Raw genomic sequence first — 24959 nt, 5'->3', positions numbered from 1 at the left:
AGTTGTCAAAAGCACCTCAAGAAAGATAACACCTAAGGCATAGCCAAGAGGGCACACCAAGAGTTTAAGGGAGCCAAAACCAATTGTTGCCCATGTCAAACTAAAATGATGCAAAGGCAGTGTGAGTTTCAAAAGACAAAGGTGTTGTACTAGAAGAGAAAGATCCACGAAAATATGTTCCAAGGAATGGCCTTAGACTTTTAGAGGTAGTTCGAAGAGTATAATACGGATGGTGCGACCAGATTCTCATCTTTTGCTTCACCAATTTTCTTAGACAAATTCACTTCCGTTGTTTCTTTGCCTTCACCATCTAGTCAGTATAGCAACAACATCTCATCAAGTAGCACCTCTAGCAGTGTAGGTAGCATGGAACAAATTTAGAGAAACTATTAGCATTCTGATTCTAAGGGAATTAGAGTATCATAAGGCAGCTAAGTTTAGCCACCACAGAGACAGGTTGTTGTATTTTCCAATCATCTCGGGCATCACCTATGAGACTGGTACTGCACAATCGGTTTACTCAAGGATATGATTCTTGAGGTTGCTGGCAGCATGGGAAGCACAAGAAGCTACTTCTTGAAGCACAAGAAGCTACTTCTTGAAGCTATTGGAAAAATGACAGCATGGGAAGAGAAGAAGACATGGATACAGGAGCGCCATAGCCAATGTTCAGCTTAACAATTGTTAACCACATGGTTAACATGTTTCTATGACAATTATGTTTGCACACTTATGTAACGAGCGCTCGTACTATATTGTAAATCCCGTCATTTGATGAGGAAAATGCCCTAAAGATGCTCCCAAGTCTTGAGATTCAAAGGATAGACAAGAGGATCTCGGATAATTGGCCAAACTATAAAGAAAAGCCTTATAACTATGTTATGGGCACCTTGGGTCACTTACTCCTAGGTGGCCTAGTGGGAAAAGGCTTGGAACTATAAAAGCCAATTTCTCTTGTTTGTAACCCATTCTCCCATGTATGCAATAGAGTTGGAGTGTCCTCTCTCCCTCCCTCTTGAAGCTCTAATCTAGCATGGGTGGTGTGTTTAGGGTTAGGGTTTGGGTGTGATTAGTGCTAATTGCTCATTCTCTCAGGCTTCCCTCTTGCTCCTTCTCTCTCTCTCTCTCTCTCTCTCTCTCTCTCTCTCTCTCTCTCTCAGGAAACACAGAGATATATTACTGAGTATGAAAAATTTCCTAAAGTGCCAGTGGTGGCCTACTGAGGGGGCATACAAACTGTGCAGTGAGAGGCGTGTAGCCTGTGATGAGCGATCAGTGCTACATCACGGTGGATGATATTGCACACATCTCTCTCTCTCTCTCTCTCTCTCTCTCTCTCTCTCACTTGAGTGATTAGGGTATCACACTACGTTCAGCTCTTGCAAAGATCCCACATAATCTTTGTGTGAGCGGTTACACCACCCATAGGATTAGGAAATGCCTCGGTGTGATAATGAGTGTGGGAGGATCACGACAACGAGCAGCTATCTACACATGACGGTGGAGCTCTTGAGCATGGCTTAGGTCGATCAAAAAATTCCCACAATAAGTTTTGGTTAGGCTACCATCTTTGGTGCCGCTCTGCCGAGGAGCACCAATCTGCTTCTTGTCAAAGCCTTCCTTGTTCGAATCTGAAGGAGTCTCCATTGCTCAGTGTCAAGTAAGTAACTATGGCATTCGGTTTTAGGTTGTTTGATTTGTTTTGTTGATTATTTTGGTTGTTTTTGTTTTGATTTTATTCATAGCTTATGGTTTGGAGTAGGATTAGTAAGTGTTTAAGCTAAAAAACTAGAGATTTGAGTGATTAGAGAGCTCAAAAGAGAGGGTTTTTGCTTAAACCTAGAGTGTTTTATGTTAATTTTGAGCTTTCAATCATGTTTTTTGTTAGATTTGTGTACATAGGTTAGGAATGTAAGATAGAGCCTTAATCAACTAAAAAACATAAAAAAATCATAAATAATCTCTTAATTTTTATTAATTATCACTAATCTATTAGTTAATGTGATTAGTGAGCTTAAAGATTTAAAAAACCAAAAAATGAGCCTAATTACTTGCAATTGGACTAGCTGAAGTGGCATTAGTGTTCTAAACACTTGCCTTGACCAAAATCCATGCTCACACCACTCCTATTAGGTCACAATTAGTGAGAATTAACACTAATTGGGTCTCATTTGCCTTATTTTTTCTCTTTTTAGTGGATTGATTGGAGGCTTAATTAGAAGGGTTAATTGGAGATAATTAAATCATTAGATTAGCCTTGACATTGCTAATCCATCTATTAAATCCCCATCTTAAAACTCCTTACCCCATTAAGGAGTAATTAGAGAGCAAAGAAAGAGAGTTAAAGGGTGATTAACAATGAGATTAGGGTTGATTAAATTTTAGCTAAGTTAGAGAATCTCTAGATTAGTTGAAAACCACTAATTTGGACTTGACATCTAACTTTAGCCTCTTCCCACCTACTTGCCACCTACTTGCCACCTACTTCCCACCTACTTGCCATTAAGAGGAAATCTCTAGATTAGTTGAAAACCACTAATTTGGACTTGACATGTAACTTTAGCCTCTTCCCACCTACTTGCCATGAAGAGGAAATCTCTAGATTAGTTGAAAACCACTAATTTGGACTTGACATCTAACTTTAGCCTCTTCCCACGCACCTACTTGCCATTAGGAGGAAATCTTAGTTTTCCCCCACTCAAAAATTCAAATCCCCACCCACTCCCCAAATTCAAAATCGCGTGACGCACTAACCTAAGCGTATGGCCGTACCTACCTAAGCATACGGATGTACCTACCAAAAACAACTCAATTCTCTCTCCAAAAAAAAAGTTGAAGCTATGGTCGTTCACTTACAAAGCCACGGTCGTTCACTCACAAAGCCACCACTGTTTGTTTTTTATGAAGCCACAGCCTTTCACTCACAAAGCCACGACTGTTGTTTCACAAAGACATGGCTGTTCTTTCACGAAGCCATAGCCATTCACTCACAAAGACACGACCGTTCCTTCACGAAGCCATGGCAATTCATTCACAAAGCCACAACCATTTGTTCATGAAGCTACGACTGTTCACTCACAAAGCCACAGTCGTTCGTTCTTCACAAAGACACGACCATTCACTCACAAAGCCATGACTATTCACTCATAAGTGTATGGCCATTCACTCATAAAGCCATGGCTGTTCACTCCTAAACATACGAATGCACCTACCCTAGAAAAAAAACTCTTAAACTTTTTTTTTAAATTTTTTTTCAAATCTTTAGAGGTGCTTAAGGTCTATCTCCTTGACCCACTATAGTGGTTTTTATACCTTATTTCACCTTAAGGGAGCATTCAAGCTAAGGAAAAAGAGAGAAAAAACTTATATTTTTGATACATGCGCGCATTGTTGAAGCTTTTCTAAGCCTTAACACACACCATAGACACCTTTCAATCATGGTTGCATGCCCCGAGTGCCCCCATTCCATTGGGCGGCACCCCGACCATTGTACATTCACATGTGGTCGACATGCTAGGCACATTTGGCCATGAGGGAAAAACCATTTATAAAGAGCCCTCAACTAGTGGTGCATCTCTTTACATGCACCAAGACGTGAATAGATGCCCCGAGCAGCACACACACGTGCCTCCTCCCAAAACCATGGGCCTATTCTCACTCCCACCCACATACACCTCCCCTTGATCCCCAAATTGATATTTTGTGCTTAGCATTTCTCGATGACGATATACGAGAAAGAAATTTGTAATTGGCCATCGAGCCAATGACAACCTAAAGTCCATTTGTAACATTACCCTTATCTCCTCCTGGGGACCATGCATTAATGTGGCACTGCCCCTAACCCCCCACTCACACATAGAGACACCACAACCGTCTATACAGTGCCCATCTTTCCATTTCAAACCATTGCCTCTCACAGTATACCCCATTGATTATGGAAAGATCATAACCTAGTCCATTGCAAAGCCCATATTGCAAAGCCCATGTGCTCTGACATCCCTAAGGCACCCATAACATGTCATCTTCCTTTGCCTGTGCCTCACATGGACCCTAAACCAATTGTGCACACCATAGGTGCACTCGCCCCCCCGTAGGGAGACTACATCTTTAGTGTTTCCTTTGCCATGGATGTTGAGATGTCAAGCTCAACATGAGCTGACACTCACGAGGCGCCTGCATGACCGTTCGACATTTACATCACTGGCGAGTTTGGTAGTAGCTGGCACTGACATATCTTTGCCAGAGATTCTACAGCTGGACTACACCAACTAGTCCACACCCACCCACTCCTCTTAGCGTGTTCACATTATGTACCACTTGTATATACTCTATTATGTGTGTTAGTCACTTTATCTTCTTTGTATACCTCTTTTGTTGTGTGAAGATGAAGAAGAATTTTCAGCCTCTCACCTTGTGTGTTCTCTTCTTAGGTTTGTGTGAGTGTGTGTGTGCTTGCAATAGCTTATGCTCTCTTCTCCCCTGCATCTTTTCATGGTATCAAAGCCTGGTTCATGCTAAGGGCTGAGCGGCAAGCAAGAGAAGCACATGAAGTGGTACGAGGGTAAGAGCTTCATCTACTCTTCCCTCTTTGTTGGCTACTACACCTTGTCGAGAGCTCTTTGAGAGGAGGCACTAGCAAATGTACTCCGATTGAGGAGATTTTTTTATGGGAGCAGAGCTACAAGGCAACTATATTATCCATTGGAAAGCCTTTTCCAAGGTAAAAACGTATTTCGGACGCGTCTAGACCTCCGTTTTTGAGTGTAAAAACGTATTTCGGGCGCGTCTGGACCTCCGTTTTTCAGTTCGCGGGCATTCATGGGCACTGCGGGTAAGTTTCGATTCTTTGTAGAGCTCTGTTTTTGGAACTACAGGAAGGGCAATTGGTTGTGCAGACACTAAGTGTATTACAAAGAGGTCTTAAAGTTGCCATTGGGTGTATATATGTAAATTGAGGTCATTGGTTGTGACAGCTTGGGTGCGTTATAGTACCGCTGTTGCAGAGAATACAATAGTTTGTGCAGGTCAAATAAGAGTGTTGTTTTTGGTAGATTTGTGTTGCAGACAAGATGTCGAATGATGGAATAATAAACCAGATTATTGTAGAGAAGCTTGACAAGAACAACTTCCATGCTTGGAGGTTTAGATTGACAAATTTCTTGATGGGAAAAGGTTACTGGGAAGGTGAACATGAGGAGGCACCAGAGATACCAGAGATTAATCCAATTATTGCAGATGTAAAAGAATTCAAGGATTGGAATCAAGGAGCAAGGAAAGTTGAAAGATACTTGCCCCCTCCACGCAACGGATTCGGGGGTGCTAGCAGCGGAAGTAGCACTCCTTGCGCAGTGCAGGGTCCTCTCACTCTCGGGGCCTCGCCCATGGATATCCGGACAAGAGACTAATCCCTCAGTTCTTCCAAAACCAAGCCCGAAAAAACTTCCCTCGCCTGGAAAGCACGGGCGATTCCTCCAGGATAATTTTACTCTAACGTAGTCAAGGTCATTACTGACCAAACTGATCCGACCATGCCTGTAAGTCACTTGATCAGATCAAGGAAGAAACTTGCATGGATCATAGAGATCAACGCTTTTTTTCCCATTGAGAGGCACAGCCGTTGATTCTTTTCCATAGTACAATTACTATCCGGGATTTACTTCATCTATCGTACTATAACAGAATTGAGTCTCATTTTGCGGATCCATCAGTCCAGCAGCCCCATGGGTTAGCAACTGCCCAACCACTGTAGTGATGGGAACCAATTAGGAATTTGGTTAGGTTTTGTCCCGGGTACCAGGGAAAAGAGTTTCCAGGCCCCCTAGCCGGATATTCATGCAAATTTAATGCCACTCACACCACTTACACACCCAATATGAAATTGCCTTTTTCACAGATTCAGTTATCTTTAAAACAATCATTTAATAAAACCATAGTATCATTGATCATAATCCTCCAAAATATCCGGTTGAATCCTAATTTCCAATCATTCCTTCATCGATGTACCTATGGCATCATTGGCAACCAGAACGCTCACCACCTATCCCTCAGGGGCCTTTTCGATAGTTCCTAGCTCATAGTACCCGGCAATATATTCACTTATAAAAATCAAGATGGAATCTCCGTTGAAGATCAGCAAGATCAACCAACAGATCCATATAAAAGAGCCATGGACTCATCCGTTGAGGACCAGCAAGGTCAATCAACCAGATCCATGCCCAGTTTCAGAAAACAACTCTTACTCCTTGTTCCAATATCTTCCTCGATGCACGTGTGGGTATCTTCGGCGACCCAGAGCCCAAGCACCATATGGTCAGCACCCTCTAGGATCCTTCGCAGGTCACCTAGCGCTTCACTCATAGGCCGCTTCCTTGGTCCCTCATCCACTGTACCGGAAGCTCACCATTTAAATCGAACCGAGGCTGGTCAAGACCTCGGCCGACCTTGCTACGCGAGACGTCCTCCATTGACTCTCCGTCAGCTATGGCAACTTTATCAGTTAGGTCTCCACCACGCCCTCATTCACAAGACGGTCAAAATGCTTCCCTAGCATTATTGACATAAAACAATCATTTTAAAATAGGTCATAAATACAGTTTCTATAATGAACTCTCCTCTTTTCACATTGTTCCACATCAATCCACATTACTTAATCCATGTCCAATTCATATGTATACCCATTCTCATCCAATCACATTATTTTCCATCTCATCACATCTTTCCTCATTTACCCTCATTTACCCTCATCACATCTCATCCACTCGCATCTACCCATCTCCACATTCATCATATCACATTCATTCACATCTTATCCATTCATATCTATCCCGATTCACATCACATCACACATCTCATTCATTCACATCCCGATTCACATCACATCACATCTCATCCATTCACATCTCATATTATTCATTCACATCCTGATTCACATGACATCACATCTCATCCATTCACATCACATATCATTCATTCATACTTGTCCGACTCACATCACATTACATTCATTCACATCACATCTCATTCATTCACATCTCGATTCACATCACATCACATCTCATCCATTCACATCTCATATCATTCATTCACATCCTGGTTCACATGATATCACATCTCATCCATTCACATCCATCACATTCATTCTCATCACCATCCCATCACATACATTCTATCCACATTACATCACATCACATTCTACCCACATCATATCTCATTCATACACGTCTCATCTCATTCATCCACATCCCTCCAATCGCTCACATGTACGACTACCCACATCTATCCATACATTCACATCTATTACTTCACATCCACATATATTTCACATCACATCACTTCTCTTTACATCACACCACATCTTATCCACATCTACATCACATTCACATCACATCACATCTCTTTACATCACACCACATTTCATTCTCATCCACATCATCTCGCATCTCATTTACATCTTATCACATCCATTTCACATGCTATTCCCATTTAGTAGCTTTTTCTAGTTTGATTTCGATAATGGGATTTTCTCTAAATTTTTACCAACTACTTGGCCTAATTAAAGGTTCCTTTTCTCGAACGAATATTTCTATATTCCTTCTCAATTTCTCAATTGAATTATATTCAATATTCCTCTTTTGAATAAAAGAACTCATGGGATTTACAAAAATCAATTTTACCCATATTTTCACTTTTGATAAATAATCATAAATTGAATTATACTAAAAATTTCTCTTCTTTCCATTTAATTTCTTGGATCTCAAATACCATGGGAATTCCTCTTTTTTGCATTTAATTATTTGCATTCCAATGTCATGGGAATTTCTCTTTTATCATCAATATTTCTCATAATAAAATACCCATTAATTCAATATGCTAGGAATTTCTCTTTTCTCATCTAAATGATGGAATTCCATTTGTCATAGGAATTTCTCTTTTACCATTTTAATATTTCTCATAGATAAAAGAAATTTATCTAAAATTCATCTTTGAATTTAAATAAAATAGCCATTAAATTCAATATGCTAGGAATTTCTCTTTTCTCATCTAGATGATGGAATTCCAAATGTCATAGGAATTCCTCTTTTACCATTTAAATATTTCTCATAGGTAAAATAAATTTATCTAAAATTCATCTTTGAATTTAAATAAAATACCCATTAATTTCAATATGCTAGGAGTTTCTCTTTTCTCAAATGATGGAATTCCAAATGTCATAGGAATTCCTCTTTTACCATTTAAATATTTCTCATAGGTAAAATAAATTTATCTAAAATTCATCTTTAAATTTAAATAAAATACCCATTAATTTCAATATGCTAGGAATTTCTCTTTTCTCATCTAGATGATGGAATTCCAAATGTCATAGGAATTCCTTTTTTACCATTTAAATATTTGAATTCCAATATGGTGGGAATTCCTCTTTCATCATTTAAATTTATCTATGCAAAAAGATAAATTTAACTAAAATCCTTCTTTAATTTTTAAATAAAATATACATTATTTTAGCATCCTAATTTTTCTCCTACTTCATTGGAATACATGGATTTCCATTGTCATGGGGATTACTCTTTTAACATAAAAATGAATTACTAGAAATTCCTCTTTTTCCTAATTAACTATTTATGCATAAACATAAAAATTAATTTTTTCATAATTATAATGAAAATCATTCAATAATCTAGGATGGTTAATCCTAGAATATGGTAGGAAGTCCTCTTTTCATATTATGAATGAAAATGATTTATTAGAATATAAAAATCATAAGGATTACTCTTTTAGAATAATAAAAGATAATACTTATTTTTAAATTTTTGAAAAAAATCACCATAACCTCCTTTGTATGGCTGACCATTTTTGAATTTTAGAAATGCACCAAGAGTATTTAAATCATTCTAAAGTAAACATTTTTCTACTTATTTAAGAGAAACATTATGAAAACTTGATTTTATTCATTAATCATTCATCTAGGATAAAGAATCGTTGGATTTACTAGAGAAGAGAGGGGAATGCCTTTTTGTAATGAGGCATAGCATCATTTTTAATTTAGAGAAGACAAAAATCATAAAAAACCATAAAAAAACCATAAAAAGCCATAAAATGAATGGAAAAGAGAATAATCTCCAACTTACCAAGGAATTTGAGAGCTTTCCTTTGGCTTGATGGTTTGAGGGTTCAACTCTTGTTTGAAACAAGAGTGGCCACCAATCTTTTGGAAGAGGGAAGGTCAAAAACTAATGAATTATGAGTAAAATTCACTGTTTTTGGCGCTTGGGAGAGGCAGGGTAACAGTGCAAAACACTATTGAGTTTCAACAAAGGGGAGGGCTTCTATTTATAGGAAAAAGTGAGCTTCTAACCAAGCCAACTGATTCTAGAATTTTCCAGATCAGTTTGGTCAATTTTTGACCATTTTAGGTCAGTTTTTGCTCACTTTTTGGATCTAGTTGAAATAGGAGAGAGGAGAGATAAAAATATCTCATTATTTGGGAGTTTAAAACTCATTCAAGCATGTGAAATAGGTGCCTCCTTTATGAGGGGATTTCCCCCATACTGAGGTGTCAAAAATGCATCATTTCACCTAAATATCTCTCTTTTTTAACTATTAACCTTGTCCTTAGTCAACTCTTCATCTTATGTGAGTATTTACTCATTTTTGGGGGATTTTTCTTTTATTATTCTATTTATCTCCTCCCTACATTTGGATGAATCTTATTGGTCCATAGGAACCTTAATTTGAAATTTCGAAAAAATCTTCACCCCTAGGATAATGCCTCTTGAACAGATTATACTTAATTTCTAATGCACCTTCTGAAAATCTTTTTGAACTTTTGTTTCAGGGAAACTTATTTTAATAAGATGAGAATTTTTTCCATCCAAAAATATTTAAAATCTGAATATTCTCTCTCTAAAACATTTTCTCTCTCTAGGCCAAAACTGGTAGAACAAGATCTTTTATATTTCTGAAGAGGGATTTGATTACAGGGGAAGATGCTAGACATCTTGAGAGGCTGGGGAGGAATCTTACATTCTCTCCCACTTGAAAAACGCGAGATGTCCTCATCTCGCAAACTGGGGGTAATCCCGCAACAGATCGGCTTCATTCTCCCAGGTGGCATCTTCAAAAGGATAGAACTTCCATTTTACCAATAATTCTCTGAGAATTCTGTTCTTGAGAATCTTTTCTCGAACATCAAGAATTTCTTCAGGTTGGAGTTCCATCTGCCCTTGGGTTGAAGAGGTTAGGATTTCATCATCAAGTACATGATTTGGGCTTGGCACATATTTCTTTAGAAGGCTTACATGAAATACATTATGAACTTTGAGATGAGGAGGCAAAAGAAGCTCGTAGGCTAAGTCACCTACTTTCTTTGTAATCAAATATGGTCCACAATATCTGGGGGATAACTTCTTGTACTTCCCAAGAGATAAAGAACTTCTTTTGGGCCGTACTCGAATGAAGACCATATCTGCTTCTTTGAATTCCCTGTCTGTCCTCTTCTTATCTGCATATTGCTTCTGTCTATCCTGGGTAGCTTTTATATCTTTACGAATTGCATGCATCTGCTGCTCCATGTCATCAAGCATCTGTCTGGACATCTCGACCCTAATCAATGGGTCAGACCAAGTTAATGGAGTTAAGAAATCTTGTCCATACAAAGCTTTGAAAGGGCTCATCCCAATACTTCTGTGATAAGAAGCATTGTAGGTGAACTCGACTAGGTGCAGATAGCTTAGCCACTTCTTGGGTTCCCTGCCACCACAGCATGACCGAAGTATATCTTCGATCACTTGGTTTACCCTTTCAGTTTGACCATCGGTCTCAGGGTGATAAGCTGTGCTGAGATCCAAGAAAGTTCCCACTGCTTCAAAAAATGCAGTCTAGAACCTTGAAGTAAACTTGGGATCTCGATCACTTACTATTCTCCTGGGTAGGCCGCCATGCAATCTGAAGATTTCCTTGAGGAACACTCTGGCCACATCCACTGCAGTGTAGGTTTCTTTTACTGGAATCAGATGGGCAACTTTGGTTAGTCTGTCAACTACCACGAAGATGGAGTTGTAACCTGATTACACTAAAGGTAATCCAGTAAATGAAGTCCATACTGATACATTCCCATTTCATCTGGGGGATGTCCGGGGGGATGTCCAATGGTGGATGTAACTTCCCAAGGATTTTTACTCTTTCAGCTTTGACTTTCTGGCATGTCAGACATTGACGTACGTGATTCAGTACATCCTTTTTCAGACCAGGCCAAAAGAAGTTTTTCTTTAGACATGTAGGTTTTGATGAAACCTAGATGTCCTGCTAATAAGGCTATCATGTGCTTCATTCAGAATTTGGTCCTTGGTTCCCTCATCATTGGGAATGCATAGCCTGTGATTATAAAACATAATGCCATCATCCAGGCTGTACCCTTGAACTCTGTTCAACTCCTGTGGAGTTTTGCTTTCTTGCATAAGTAGGGTAGCAATAGGGCCGAAGAATCTATCTGTACGATCTTCTCTCTTGCTTCAATAATCAAAGGATTTGATATAACAGTAATTGCAAGCAAGGAGGCTTTTCTGCTGAGGGCATCTGCTACCACATTTTCTTTGCCTAGGCGGTACTTGATTTCAAAATCAAATTCCTGCAGGGTCTGCATCCACCTTCTTTGGCGCATGTTGAGGTCCTTCTGAGTAAAGATCCACTTTAAGCTCTAATGATCTGTCATCAAAGTGAATCTTTTTCCCAGTAGGTAATGTCTCCACAACTTTAAGGCATAGACTACTGAAAGTAATTCCAGGTCATGGTGGACAGCATAATTCCTCTCATGCGTTCTGAGCTTTCGGAATTCATAGGCCACTGCATGATCTTCTTCTTACATGAGTGCACCTCCCAAGGCAAAACCACTTGCATCAGTTACTACCTCAAAGGGTAGAGAGAAATCTAGCAGCTTCAGAACGGGACTGGTTACCAAGGCGGTCTTCAGCTTATCAAAAGCACTCTGGCACCTGGCAGACCACTGAAATGGGGTATTCTTTTTGAGAAGATTAGTCAGGGGGGAAGCTATGAGAGAATACTTTGGTATAAAAATTCTATACCAACCAGTCAATCCCAAGAATCCTCTGACTTCTTTCACTGTCTTTGGTTCAGGCCAATCTATGACTGCTTGGACCTTTGTGGAATCTGGAGAAATTCCATCTTTGGATACCAGGAAGCCCAAGTATTCAATGTGGTCGGCAGAGAAAGTGCATTTTCTCTTTTTGGCAAAGAGTTGGTGCTTCCTTAGAATCTCAAGAACTTTTCTGACATGAGTCTCATGGTCAGCTGCATTCTTTGAGTAAATCAGAATGTCATCAAAGAAAACTAGAATAAAATCATCCAAGTATTCTTTGAGAATGTCCTGCATTAAGCGATTGAATGTAGCTGGGGCATTTGTCAATCCAAACAGCATGACAGTAAATTCATAATGCCCATAGCGAGTATTGATTTCTGTTTTTGGTATATCTTGATCATTGATCCTGATCTGGTAATACCCAGATTTGAGATCTATCTTTGTGAAGATCTGGGCTCCATTTAGCCTGTCCAAAATCTCATCAATTCTTGGGATAGGATACTTATTCTTAACTGTCAGCTGATTTAGACCTCTATAGTCCACACAGAGTCTAAGCGTTCCATCTTTCTTTTTTTGAAAGAGAACTGGCGCATCCCAAGGTGAAACACTGGGTCTTACAAACCCTTGTTCTAACAGCTGTCTAAGATGTTCCTTGAGTTTGATGGCTTCAAGAACTGGCATTTTGTATGTGCGAAGGGCTACTCGTTGAGCTCCGGGGGTTAATTCTATCACATGATCTACTTCCCAAATTGGAGGCATTTCAGTTAGTTCTGCTGTGGGAACAGGTCATCAAATTCAATTAACCATTCTGGTTCTTTAGCCTTAAGCTTTGAGTCTACTAGGTTCATTTTGACAACATAAATTTGCTGCTTCTTCCTAAGTCCTTTCAGCAACTTAGAAGCTTTTACTAACTGAAGGTATGGGGATCCGAAAACTCCAGTTCCTTGAACTTTGTTCCCGTGAAGGTCATGGAAGGAAATGGTTCCATTGTGACAGTGTATGTCAGCTTGATTTTTGTGGAGCCAATCCATTCCAAGGATCCCGTGTCAAAAACTCCCAGAGGTAAGACTTTGAACTGACAGTTGGTTACATTACCATCTAGATTGAACTGGATAAGATCTGTCTCATGGTGGTGAGTGAAAAGAATCTTCTCACTGGCCACTTCAACTTGCATAGGTTTCCCTGATTTCTGTTTTAAGATCTGTTTTAAGACTAGCTTACGCAAGCATCCAGGGGAAATGAATGAATGAGAACTGCTTGAATCAATCAAAAACTTAAAAGGCTTACCTTGATACTCTGGTGGAGTATGGATGACCAAAAATTGTCGGTTAGGCCCTTGGTTTTCAATTGTAGCATAGATCTGCCCTCTTTCCTCTTCTACTACATCTGAAATCGTGAGACTGCTCTTGCTGCTGCAGTCTGAGGTGGAACTCTTTCTCTTTGGTTGCCCCAGTTCTGGGAAGGAGTTCTGAGGTTACTCTGGACAGAGGCAGATGGCTGAGCTAGAGTTCTTCTGGGGTTTCCCTGGCTTGGGCGAGACGGACCCTAGACTGGTGTGAAGGGGTTGGTCTCTGAATTTGGGGTCCTTGACTTCCCTGTCCTCTTGACATGGCAGGAGTTGGGCAGTCTTTCAGTTGGTGACCATAACCTTGGCATCCAAAACATTGGTTTTCACTTCTGAGCTCATCCCTCTGATTTCTTGAAGAAAGAGGTGGGGCTCCTGAGAAAGTATTCTGGGAGAAGGGTCTTCCTTCACTTCGGAATCTTCCTGCATCTTGATTTTGAATCGGGCCTTGCTGCCTCTTTGGGGGTGGAAAGTTTGAAGTACTTCCCTGGGCTTGGAATCTTTTAAAGTTAGCTTGGCATTTTTGACCAGTGTGTCCAAGGGTTCGTTCATTCCCCGAATGAACCTGGCCATGAGTTGCTCTTCATCTAGAGGTGGTGAATATTTGAGTAGAAGAGCAAAGGCCTGGTGATATTCCTCGATGGTTTTGCTCTCCTGCTTTAGCTCTAAGAATTTGTTCATTTTGGTTTCCAAAAATCCAAGGGGACAAAATCTCTTTCTTAAATAGGTTTTTAGGTCGTTCCAGGACTGAGTATTTTTGTCCAGACGGTTGGTGTCACAGTGGTTTCTCCATGCTACCCTGGCTGTTTCCACTATTTTCAGTCGGGCAAGAGCCATTTTGCTCTGCTCATTGTAGCCTGTGATGTCAAAATATTCTTCCATGGCTTCCACCCATTTCTCCACAGCCTCGTCGAGGTTCTCCCCTTCTCCTTTGAAGGGTCTTGGCTGAGTCCTATGAAGAGCCTTGCGAACATCAGGGTCAAGCTCGTCATCTTCTTCAGAGAGAGGGTCTGGGACTGACGGCCACGGTTTCCTCGTCTCATGATTCTGTCGGTAATTTATATATTATTAAATTTTTATTTTGATATTATCCATGAGATCCTAAGACTTAAGAGGTTCGGAAAACAATTTCTTAAACAAGACAATGATCTTATTGGAGATCTATGACATATGTCCGATAACAGTTTTTTCTTTATCAGATCGTCCACCATAAACAATCACTTATACAACAGGGAATTTTTCTCCAAAAAACATTTCTTTATTTATATAAAAGTTGCAATATGTACATAGAGCGGTTCGGCTCCAAAATTCAAAATCTCCTCGGGAGTTGCATAAGACGACGGTACTGGGCCATAGGCATGCCCCGATACAAACGTTCACTTAGTAACAAGGGAGCTATTATTTTCTCCTTAGAAATAAAACAACTAAGGAGTCTGTAGACTTGGCATGAAAGTCTGAAATTTTGAGGCGTCGAATGATATAGAATGATGCCACACACCATTTTCAGCTTTAATAGAATCATAGCTAATGAGAGGTTCTGCCACAGCATTGCACGGTGGTCGCAAGAGGCGTGGACATACTGCCTGCAAACCACTTATGCTGTAGTCTCTCCACTGGGTTAGGAAAATATAAATCCTCGAAATGGCATGCGAGTCTTGCTCGGCTTGTTCGAGTTGAAGCGGAAGAAATGAGATGCTCGAAGGCAAACACAGTCATATCTTGAGAGACTGGGTGAGGTCGGGAATACCAGATAAATAGGGAATTTCCATCTATAAAAATAATTTCTTTGATTAAAAATTCTTCATTAAAGAAGCTTACAGAATAAAAATACATTATGAAAAATTCTTTTTCTGAGTTTTTATTATCAATTTTTGATAAGAATTTGTTTATCCTTATTAGCTTTCAACTTCGCTCTGATACCAAGTGTGAGATCCCTCTGTCCCCTCTGTGCACTGGACTCCCGGTATAGCTGAGAGGCGGAAGCAGCCCCCTCTTGCGCAGGGCAGGGTTTCTCACTCGAGGCCTCGCCCACGAATGTCCGGGCATGAGACTAGGCTGGTGGTCACTCCGAAAACCAAAACTGGGAAAATTTTCCATGCCCAGAAAGCGGGGACGATTCCATCTTTTTGATTTTTCTTAACGAAATTTTCTAACGAGATCAATTCTAAACTATCCTTCACCTAAATAAACCAGATAGAAGGAAACTATCACTGATATATTTTGATCATCTGAGTAAATTCAACGCTTTTTTCCTAATCAAGATCAGGCACAACCGTTGATTCACTCAATTGAGAAATTTATCAAGGAATTAACTAACTACTAGAATCCTAACGTAAACCTAAGATTTTTCAGTTTGATTATTAAAACTCCACTGATTCCAGCCTAACCCCATCCGGCCCATGGGTTAGCCACCACCCTACCACTGGTTGGAATCGGTAGAACCAAACACGTACTCAACCACCCATAATTAAAATGCCTTTCTTAACTTTAGCATTAGAAGACAGGTACGCACACACTCCTCTTTAAAACTTTAATATAAAAATAATCCATTGTTAAAACAGATATGGTCACAGATTTCATAATTCAAAATTTCCATTCAATCCCTTGTTTCACAAAAAAAAAAGAGTACCACTCTCGATTCTCCGTTGGGACCAACTGGTCAGCAACGAGATCCAGTAAATAACAGATTACAATAATCACTTTGTCAACATACATATATATATCTTCCTCAACATATGAATGGGTGTCCTAAGCACCGCGAGTCCGTGCAAGCGAGTCCGTGCAAGCGAACCCTCCAGGATTCTCCTTAGGTGTCCTGGTACTTCACTCAGGGACCGCTTCGTCGGCCCTCGCCCATCGTACCGGAAGCACACCATTTTTCACCATACCCAGGCTGGTCAAGACCTGGGCAGGTTTTTGCCGCGTGAGCTGTATCTCGAACACTCCCCGCCAGATTTTGGAACCGAACTTCCCTTAGATAAACATATATGCCAAATGCTCCCTCCAGCATTCTGGCGTAAGTCAGTCCTTAAAGAAAACAGGGTTTCTATGCAGGTTTACAGTTTTGATTTTGTTTGAATACCATGAATAAATCTTAAATTCGTATCCCAATACTTCTAGATCCAGGTCTGAATTCCAAACAGAATTCCTCGATTTCGGTTAACTTGATCCTCAGATCAAAATCAAAAGTCTTAACTTAGTTTCAGATTCGGTGGGGGATTTGAGTATATTTTTCCAGAACTGAGCACATCGTCATTGACGAAGGAATTAGGTCTTGGTCAATAGTCTGAATCAGAGTTTGGGTCTAGAAAGGTTCTTCCTAAACTATCTTTCTCGAAAGGTACTATTTCAATTTCTCTTTTTCTAAATTTTGTTCGACGAATATTTGCTTACAGATTTCTAAAACATGAATTTCTTATGAGGAATAAAATAATCATTTATCTCGATCTCCGACTTTGATAGTTTAAATGAATTTTCTCATTACCATCTTAGTGAATATGAAACGGTAGCATTTCTTCTCACAGATTATCTACTTATTCATTTTTTTAATTTTTGTGAAAATTAAATGTGAAAATTAAACAGAGGATTAAGAGAACCCTTATTTAAATATAAAAATTTCTATATGCATCTAATTATGCATAAAATCCAATTCTGATGAAAGTCACACTTTTATCATCATAAAAATCATTTATGATCACTCTTTTAACATGAAAGAATTTCTTTTATGCATACAAATCATTTATGATGAAAATCACTCTTTTAATAAAAAAATCTTTTATGCATCCATTTATGCATAAAAATCATTTATGATGAAAATCACACTTTTAATATAAAAAAATATCTTTTTATGCATATGTTTATGCATAAGAATCATTTATGATGAAAATCACACTTTTAATATAAAAAAATATCTTCTATGCATATGTTTATGCATAAGAATCATTTATGATGAAAATCACACTTTTAATATAAAAAAAATTTCTTCTATGCATATGTTTATGCATAAGAATCATTTATGATGAAAATCACACTTTTAATATAAAAAAATATCTTCTATGCATATGTTTATGCATAAAAATCTTTTATGATGAAAATCACACTTTTAATAAAAAAAATCTTCTATGCATATGTTTATGCATAAAAATCAATAATGATAAAAGTAACACTTTTATAATAAAAAAAATACTCTTTTATGCATAGAATTCAATAATGATAAAAGTAACACTTTTATAATAAAAATATTCTTTTATGCATGAAAATCAATATGATGAAAGTAACTCTTTTAAAATATAAAAAATAATCTTTTATGCATAAAAATCAATATGATAAAAGTAACACTTTTAAAATAAAAATAAATTTCTTTTATACAAATAATCAAAATACATCTTCTATGCAGGAAAATGACACTTTTAGAATATAGAAATCATAAGGATTACTCTTTTAGAATAATAAAAGATAATACTTATTTTTAAATTTTTTAAAAAATTTGCCATAACCTCCTTTGTATGGTTGACCTTTTTCAAATTTTAAGTCTCTAAAATTAATTAGAAATGCACCAAAAGTATTTAAATCATTCTAAAGTAAACATTTTTCTACTTATTTAAGAGAAACATTATGAAAACTTGATTTTATTCATTAATCATTCATCTAGGATAAAGAATGATTGGATTTACTAGTGAAGAGAGGGGAATGCCTTCTTATATTGAGGCATAGCATCATTTTTAATTTAGAGAAGACAAAAATCATAAAAAACCATAAAAAACCATAAAAAGCCATAAAAAGCCATAAAATGAATGGAAAAGAGAATAATCCCCAACTTACTAAGGAATTTGAGAGCTTTCCTTTGGCTTGATGGTTTGAGGGTTCAACTCTTGTTTGAAACAAGAGTGGCCACCAATCTTTTGGAAGAGGGAAGGTCAAAAACTAATGAATTATGAGTAAAATTCACTGTTTTTGGCACTTGGGAGAGGTAGGGTAACAGTGCAAAACACTATTGAGTTTCAACAAAGTGGAGGGATTCTATTTATAAGAAAAAGTGAGCTTCTAACCGAGCAAACTGATTCTAGAATTTTCCATATCAGTTTGGTCAATTTTTGACCATTTTTAGGTCAGTTTTGCTCACTTTTTGGATCTAGTTGAAACAGGAGAGAGGAGAGATAAAAATATCTCATTATTTGGGAGTCTAAAACTCATTCAAGCATGTGAAATAGGTGCCTCCTTTATGAGGGAAATTCCCCCATACTGAGGTGTCAAAAATGTATCATTTCACCTAAATATCTCTCTTTTTTAACTATTAACCTTGTCCTTAGTCAACTCTTCATCTTATGTGAGTATTTACTCATTTTTGGGGGATTTTCCTTTTATTCTTCTATTTATCTCCTCCCTACATTTGGATGAATCTTATTGGTCCATAGAAACCTTAATTTAAAATTTCAAAAAAAATCTTCACTCCCAGGATAATGCCTCTTTACTTAATTTCTAATGCACCTTCTTTGAACTTTTTTTTTCAAGGAAACTTATTTTAATAAGATGAGAATTTTTTCCATCCAAAAATATTTAAAATCTGAATATTCTCTCTCTAGAACATTTTCTCTCTCTAGGCCAAAACTAGTAGAACAAGATCTTTTATATTTCTAAAGAGGGATTTGATTACAAGGGAAGATGCTGGACATCTTGAGAGGCTGGGGAGGAATCTTACAATGTACCTGAACTAATTGTCTATGCAAGATTGTAAAGTGAAGTACCTTGCAGATGTACTTTATGTTCTGAACATTACAAAGAATTTGGTTTCTGTCGGCTAGATGATTGAGCATGGTTTGTAGGTCTGGTTTAACCCTTATGGCTGTTATGTAGAAGACTTTAAATATAGGTGCAGGTTAGTTACAAAAGGCAACAGAGTGGAAAAAATTGTTTACATTGAAAGTAAATATGTATAAAGTGAGTGTTGCAATGTTGCAAATGGTTCAAGAGTTGTTGCAGATACATACATTTGGCATAAGAGAATTGATCATGTAAATGTGCAAATTATGAAGTCTATGCAGACTAAAAAATTTGTGACAGCACTGCCTAAGTTTAAAGTTGAAGATATGCAGAAAGTATGTGAAGCATGTCAGTTTGGAAAGCAAACAAAGCATGTATTTCCACATGATAGAAATGTGAGCAGGAATGTACTAGATGTTGTGCATTCAGATGTATGGGGTCTTATGAAGACTATGTTTACGGGGGCGGCTGTGCTGCCAGGTACTACGTAACATTCATTGATGACCACACGAGGAAAGTGTGGGTGTATTTCATGAAGGAGAAGAGCAAAGTGTTCTATCATTTTTAGAATTTTAGAGTGATGGGGCTGAAAAACAGATAGGAAAGCATGTGAAGTGCCTAAGGTTAGACGGAGGGGAAGAATACTTCTCTAATGAATGCTTTGAATTCTTGTGAAAGAGTGGTATTCAGAGAGAATTTACATGTAGATAAACTCCGTAGCAAAATGGAGTTGCTAAGCAAAAAATAGGCACATTGCAGAGATAACACGAGTATTGATGGGAAGAGAAGAATATGCCACATAGCTATTGGGCTGAGGCTATGTCTACAATAGTTTATATCATGAATAGGACTCCTACTGTAGCCATACATGATATAATGCTAGAGGAGAAGTTTACCAATTTTCTCTTGCTTGGAAGTTTTTGGATGTATCGCATATGTGCATGTGCCAGAATGCCTCTTGCGACCAGCGTGCAATGCTAAGGTAGAACCTCTCATTGGCCATGATTCTGATGAAGCTGAAAGTGGTACAAGGTGTCATTCTATATCATTCAACACCTCGGAATTTCAGACTTTCATGCCAAATCTACAGACTCCTTAGTCGCTTTATTCCTAATAAGGAGAAGATAATAGCTCCCTTGGCAGTAAGAGAACGGTTTTATCAGGGCATGGCTATGGCTATGGCCCAGTACCGCCGTCTTATGTGTCTCCCGAGGAGATTTTAATTTCTGGAGCCGAGCTGCTCTATGTACATATTGCAACTTTTATATAAATAAAGAAATGTTTTCTGGAGAAAAATTCCTTGTTGTATAAGACGAGTTGATAAAGAAAAATTTTTTACCGGACATATATCATAGATCTCCAATACGATCATTTATCTTGTATAAGAAATTGTTTTTCGAATCCCTTAAGTCTTAGGATCTCGTGGATGATATCAAAATAAAAATAGCTAAAGTAGGGGAGCAAAACCATCGAGGAATATCACCAGGCCTTTGCTTTTCTACTCAAATATTCACCACCTCTAGAAGATGAAGAGCAACTCATGACCAGGTTCATTCGGGGAATGAACGAACCCTTGGACACACTAGTCAAGAATGCCAAGCCAGTGTCCATGGCAGAAGCTGTCATAATGGTGAAGGACTTTGCCAAAGCCTTCATCCTGAAAGTCCCGCCAAAGCCAGTTCCCTCATCCTTTAAAAGATTTCAGACACCGGACAGTTCTTCCAACTTTCTGCCTCCAAAGAGACACCAAGGTCCTAACCTGAATGTGGAGACGGGAAGCTTCAGAAATGAAGGAAGACCTTTTCCCTAAAGTACATTCTCAGGAACTCCGGCTCTCTCCAGAATGCAAAGGGAAGAGATTCGAAGCGAGAACAAATGCTTCGGGGATGTCAGGGATTTGGGCACTAGTCCAAGGATTTCCCATCTACTTCGGTGGGCCAAGGAAGCCAGGATCCCAGAGTTCAGAGACCGACTCCTTCATATCAGTTCACCAATCAGGGTCCCTCGCGCCAGAATCAGGGTAACCCAAGAAGAGTGCCAGCTCACCCCTGCAGTCTCCATGCAAAGCAGTCTCCGAACTCCCTCCCAGAATTGGAATAACTAAAGAGAGAGAGAGTTCCACCTCAGACTACTGCAGCAGCAGCCAAAGCAGTCACCATAGCTGAGGAAGTAGAGAAAGAGAAAGGACAGATCTATGCAGCAATAGAGCATCAGGGGAATAACCATCAATTCTCAGTCCTCCTCTAGACTCCAACAGAGTACCAGAGTAAGCAATTCAAGCTTTTGATTGATTTAGGTAGTACTCATTCTTTTATTTTCCCAGGATGTCTGCGTAAATTAGTCCTAAATCAAAAATCAGGGAAACCTATGCAAGTGGAATTAGCCAGTGGGAAGATTCTTTTCACTCACCTTGAGACTGACCTTACTCAGTTTAGCCTAGATGGGAGAGTGCCAGTTCAGAGTCCTACCCTTGGGAATATATGATGGAATCCTTGGAATGGATTGGCTCTAAAAGAATCAGGTTGCATTCATTGTCGTCACAAAGGAACCATCTCTTTCCTTGACCTTCACGGGAATAAAGTTCAAGGAATTAGAATTTTCGGATCCCCAGTGCTACAATTAGTCAAGGCTTCCAAATTATTAAAAGGGCTTAGAAAGAAGCAAGCTGTGTATGTCGTTAAAATGAATCCAGTAGACATAAAATGCAAGGCTAAAGAACCAAAATGGTTAAGTGAGTATGCAGATATGTTTCCTGAAGAGCTGACTGAGATGCCTCCATCTCGTGAAGTAGATCATGAGATCGAATTAACCCTTGGAGCTCAGCCAGTAGCCCAGCGTGCATACAAAATGCCAATCCATGAAGCCATAGAATTTAAGGAAGAATTAAGAAAACTGTTAGAATAGGGATTCGTCAGACCCAGTGTCTCACCTTGGGGTGCGCCCGTTCTCTTTCAAAAGAAGAAAGATGGAATGTTAAGACTCTGTATTGACTACAGAGGACTGAATCAATTAACAATTAAGAATAAGTATCCTATTCCTAGGATTGATGAACTTCTGGATCGGTTAAGTGGGACCCAAATGTTCACAAAGATAGATCTCAAATCTGGGTACTACCAGATCAAAATCAAGGAGCAACAGGACATCCCAAAGACAGCATTCAATACTTGCTATGGGCATTATGAGTTCATAGTCATACCGTTTGGATTGACTAATGCCCCAGCAACGTTCCATCGTCTTATGCAAGATATTCTCAGAGAATACTTGGATGATTTTGTTCTTGTCTTCTTTGATGATATCTTGGTATACTCAAAGAATGCTGCAGACCATGAAGATCATGTGCGCAAGGTCCTGGAAATCCTAAGGAAACACCAACTCTTTGTAAAGAAGAGCAAATGTTCTTTCTCTGTTGACCAGGTGGAACACTTGGGACTCATAGTGTCAAAGGATGGGATTTCTCTTGACCCCGCAAAGATCCAAGTAGTCGTAGAATGGCTAGAACCCAACGATGAGGGAATAAAGGGAAGAATTCTGAGAGAAGCCCATGATAGCCTGATAGCTAGACATCCAGGGTTTATAAAAACCTATATGTCTGTGAAGAAAAGCTTCTTCTAGCCAGGACTCAAAAAGGATGTACTTGATCATGTGCAAAAATGCTTGATGTACCAAAGAGTCAAGGGGCAGAGAGAGTCAAGATGCCAGGGAAACTGCAACCTCTATACATTCCACAGATGAAGTGGGAATACATCAGTATGGACTTTGTCACTGGATTACCTTCAGTGCAATCAGGTTACAACTCCATTTTTGTGGTAGTTGACAAGCTAACCAAAGTTCATATGTATACTCGTATATGTGGGATTACATCTGTACACTTGTGTATGTGGGGGGCTGACATCTGTACACTTATGTAAGTGGGCTCACATCTATATATACACTCGTGTATGTGGCCATGCTCACATCTGTACACTTATGTATGTGGCCATGCTCACATCTGTACACTTATGTATGTGGCTCACATTTATGGTCTCACACTTGTAGGCTCATATTTGTACACTCGTGTATGTGGGCTCACAGTTATAGGCTCACATCTATGGCCTCATGCCTTTTCTATATGAAATAGGCTCATGTAGATTTGGTGAGTTATACTCACATCATGCCTCGCTCATGTCTATGGGCTTACACCTATGTGCTCATATATGTACATGTGTATGTGGGCTCATGTTGTGAGGCTAGAAAAATGAACCACAAAAAACATGTATATTTGTAAAAACTTTGGAGTTTGTGAGTGAAAGATTGATGACTGGGTTGCACTTAGGATAGATGTTATAGTTTGTTTTGATATTGTGTAAGGGGGGTTTCTATCTTTCTTGAATGTATGACCTTTTGGTGTATCTATCTTGACTCCTTAATGTAAGATAATGGTGATAGCTCTTGTTAACCCTAAGAATGGGTTAACATTCCCCCTTCTTGATGCCAATTGTATCCTTGTGATCGTATTTAAGACCTTTGTGTGGGGGAAATTGACAAGTTTTGATGGCTTTTGATGTTGAGTGACATTCAATGGTTGTTATGGCTCACCCTAACCTCCCTTGAAACACATCCAACAAGAGATTACCTGGTGAACCGCAACTGTCGTGAGGATCTTTTCAATGGCCGAGCTCATAACCCTTGAGGTCTCCAAGCTCTACAACTCCTTGAGAAGCAATTCCACCACGCCTCCCGCGAGTGTTGTCACATCGTCGTATTGCACTATGGGTACTCATCCCTCCTCTCACCTCACTTCACTCACACACACTCACTAGCATGCATTAGAGAGAGAGATTAGCAAGAGCAAGACTCAATTGCACAATGGGAGAGTATGTTGTATTATGAAAGATATTCACTTATATACATGGCCATAAGTGTTCACACTATATTATGAGAGATATTAACTTATATACATGGCCATAAGTGTTCACACTCACTAAAACTGTGGCCGGTCGGGCACTTTAGGCTCATAAGACACCTAATGCTATTACAATGACTACTCTCATAATATATCCATGAACTACATCACTTAGGACTTCATCCTAACTTGCTATCACATGCTCTTGAAGTGGGGATCGCCATAAATACTCCATGACACCATTACTGGGTGCCTGTCCAAGTTGTAGCTTTGGACACTATTGCTTCATATCTTGAATGTATGACCCTTTGGTGTATCTATCATGACTCGATGTAAGATAATGGCGGTAGCTCTTGTTAACCCTGGGAATGGGTTAACATCTCCCCCTTCCTGATGGCGATCGCATCCTCTTGTGATCACATTGAAGACCTTTGTGTGGGGAGAATGGACAAGATTTGACAATGGCTTTGATGTTGATTGATGCTCAATGGTCTTTGTCCCTCCGGAAGGAGAAAGAAAATCTAGTCAGTGTGAATGAAAAGGTTAGTGGGTTATTGGGAATTCCTAATGGGGTGGGGGTTTTTTGTGAATGATTGCATTTTTATATGTGTGTGAGCATCCTTTTTTTGGGAGTTTTTGCTCACTTTGTTTTTTGCAATCATAATAGGCAAGGTTACATGTGATGTGTGTTAGTGGGGATGGTAAGAGATGTTAATGATAGTGGAAGAGAAGAGAGGGAAGGATCCGGAGGAACATAGACTTAATCATCAGAACGAGATGGTGATTCTCAGTTCCTCATTTGATTCATTGAAGCAACATTCATCATTTGAAGAAATTATCTTCGACGATGTCCCTTTGTGTGCCATCAAGATTCTTGTCAA

The sequence above is a fragment of the Cibotium barometz genome, chromosome 55 (genome assembly GCF_041138505.1).
Source record: "Cibotium barometz isolate CiBa-2024 chromosome 55, ASM4113850v1, whole genome shotgun sequence".
NCBI lineage: Eukaryota > Viridiplantae > Streptophyta > Polypodiopsida > Cyatheales > Cibotiaceae > Cibotium > Cibotium barometz.
Note: the sequence above shows the minus strand (reverse complement) of the source record.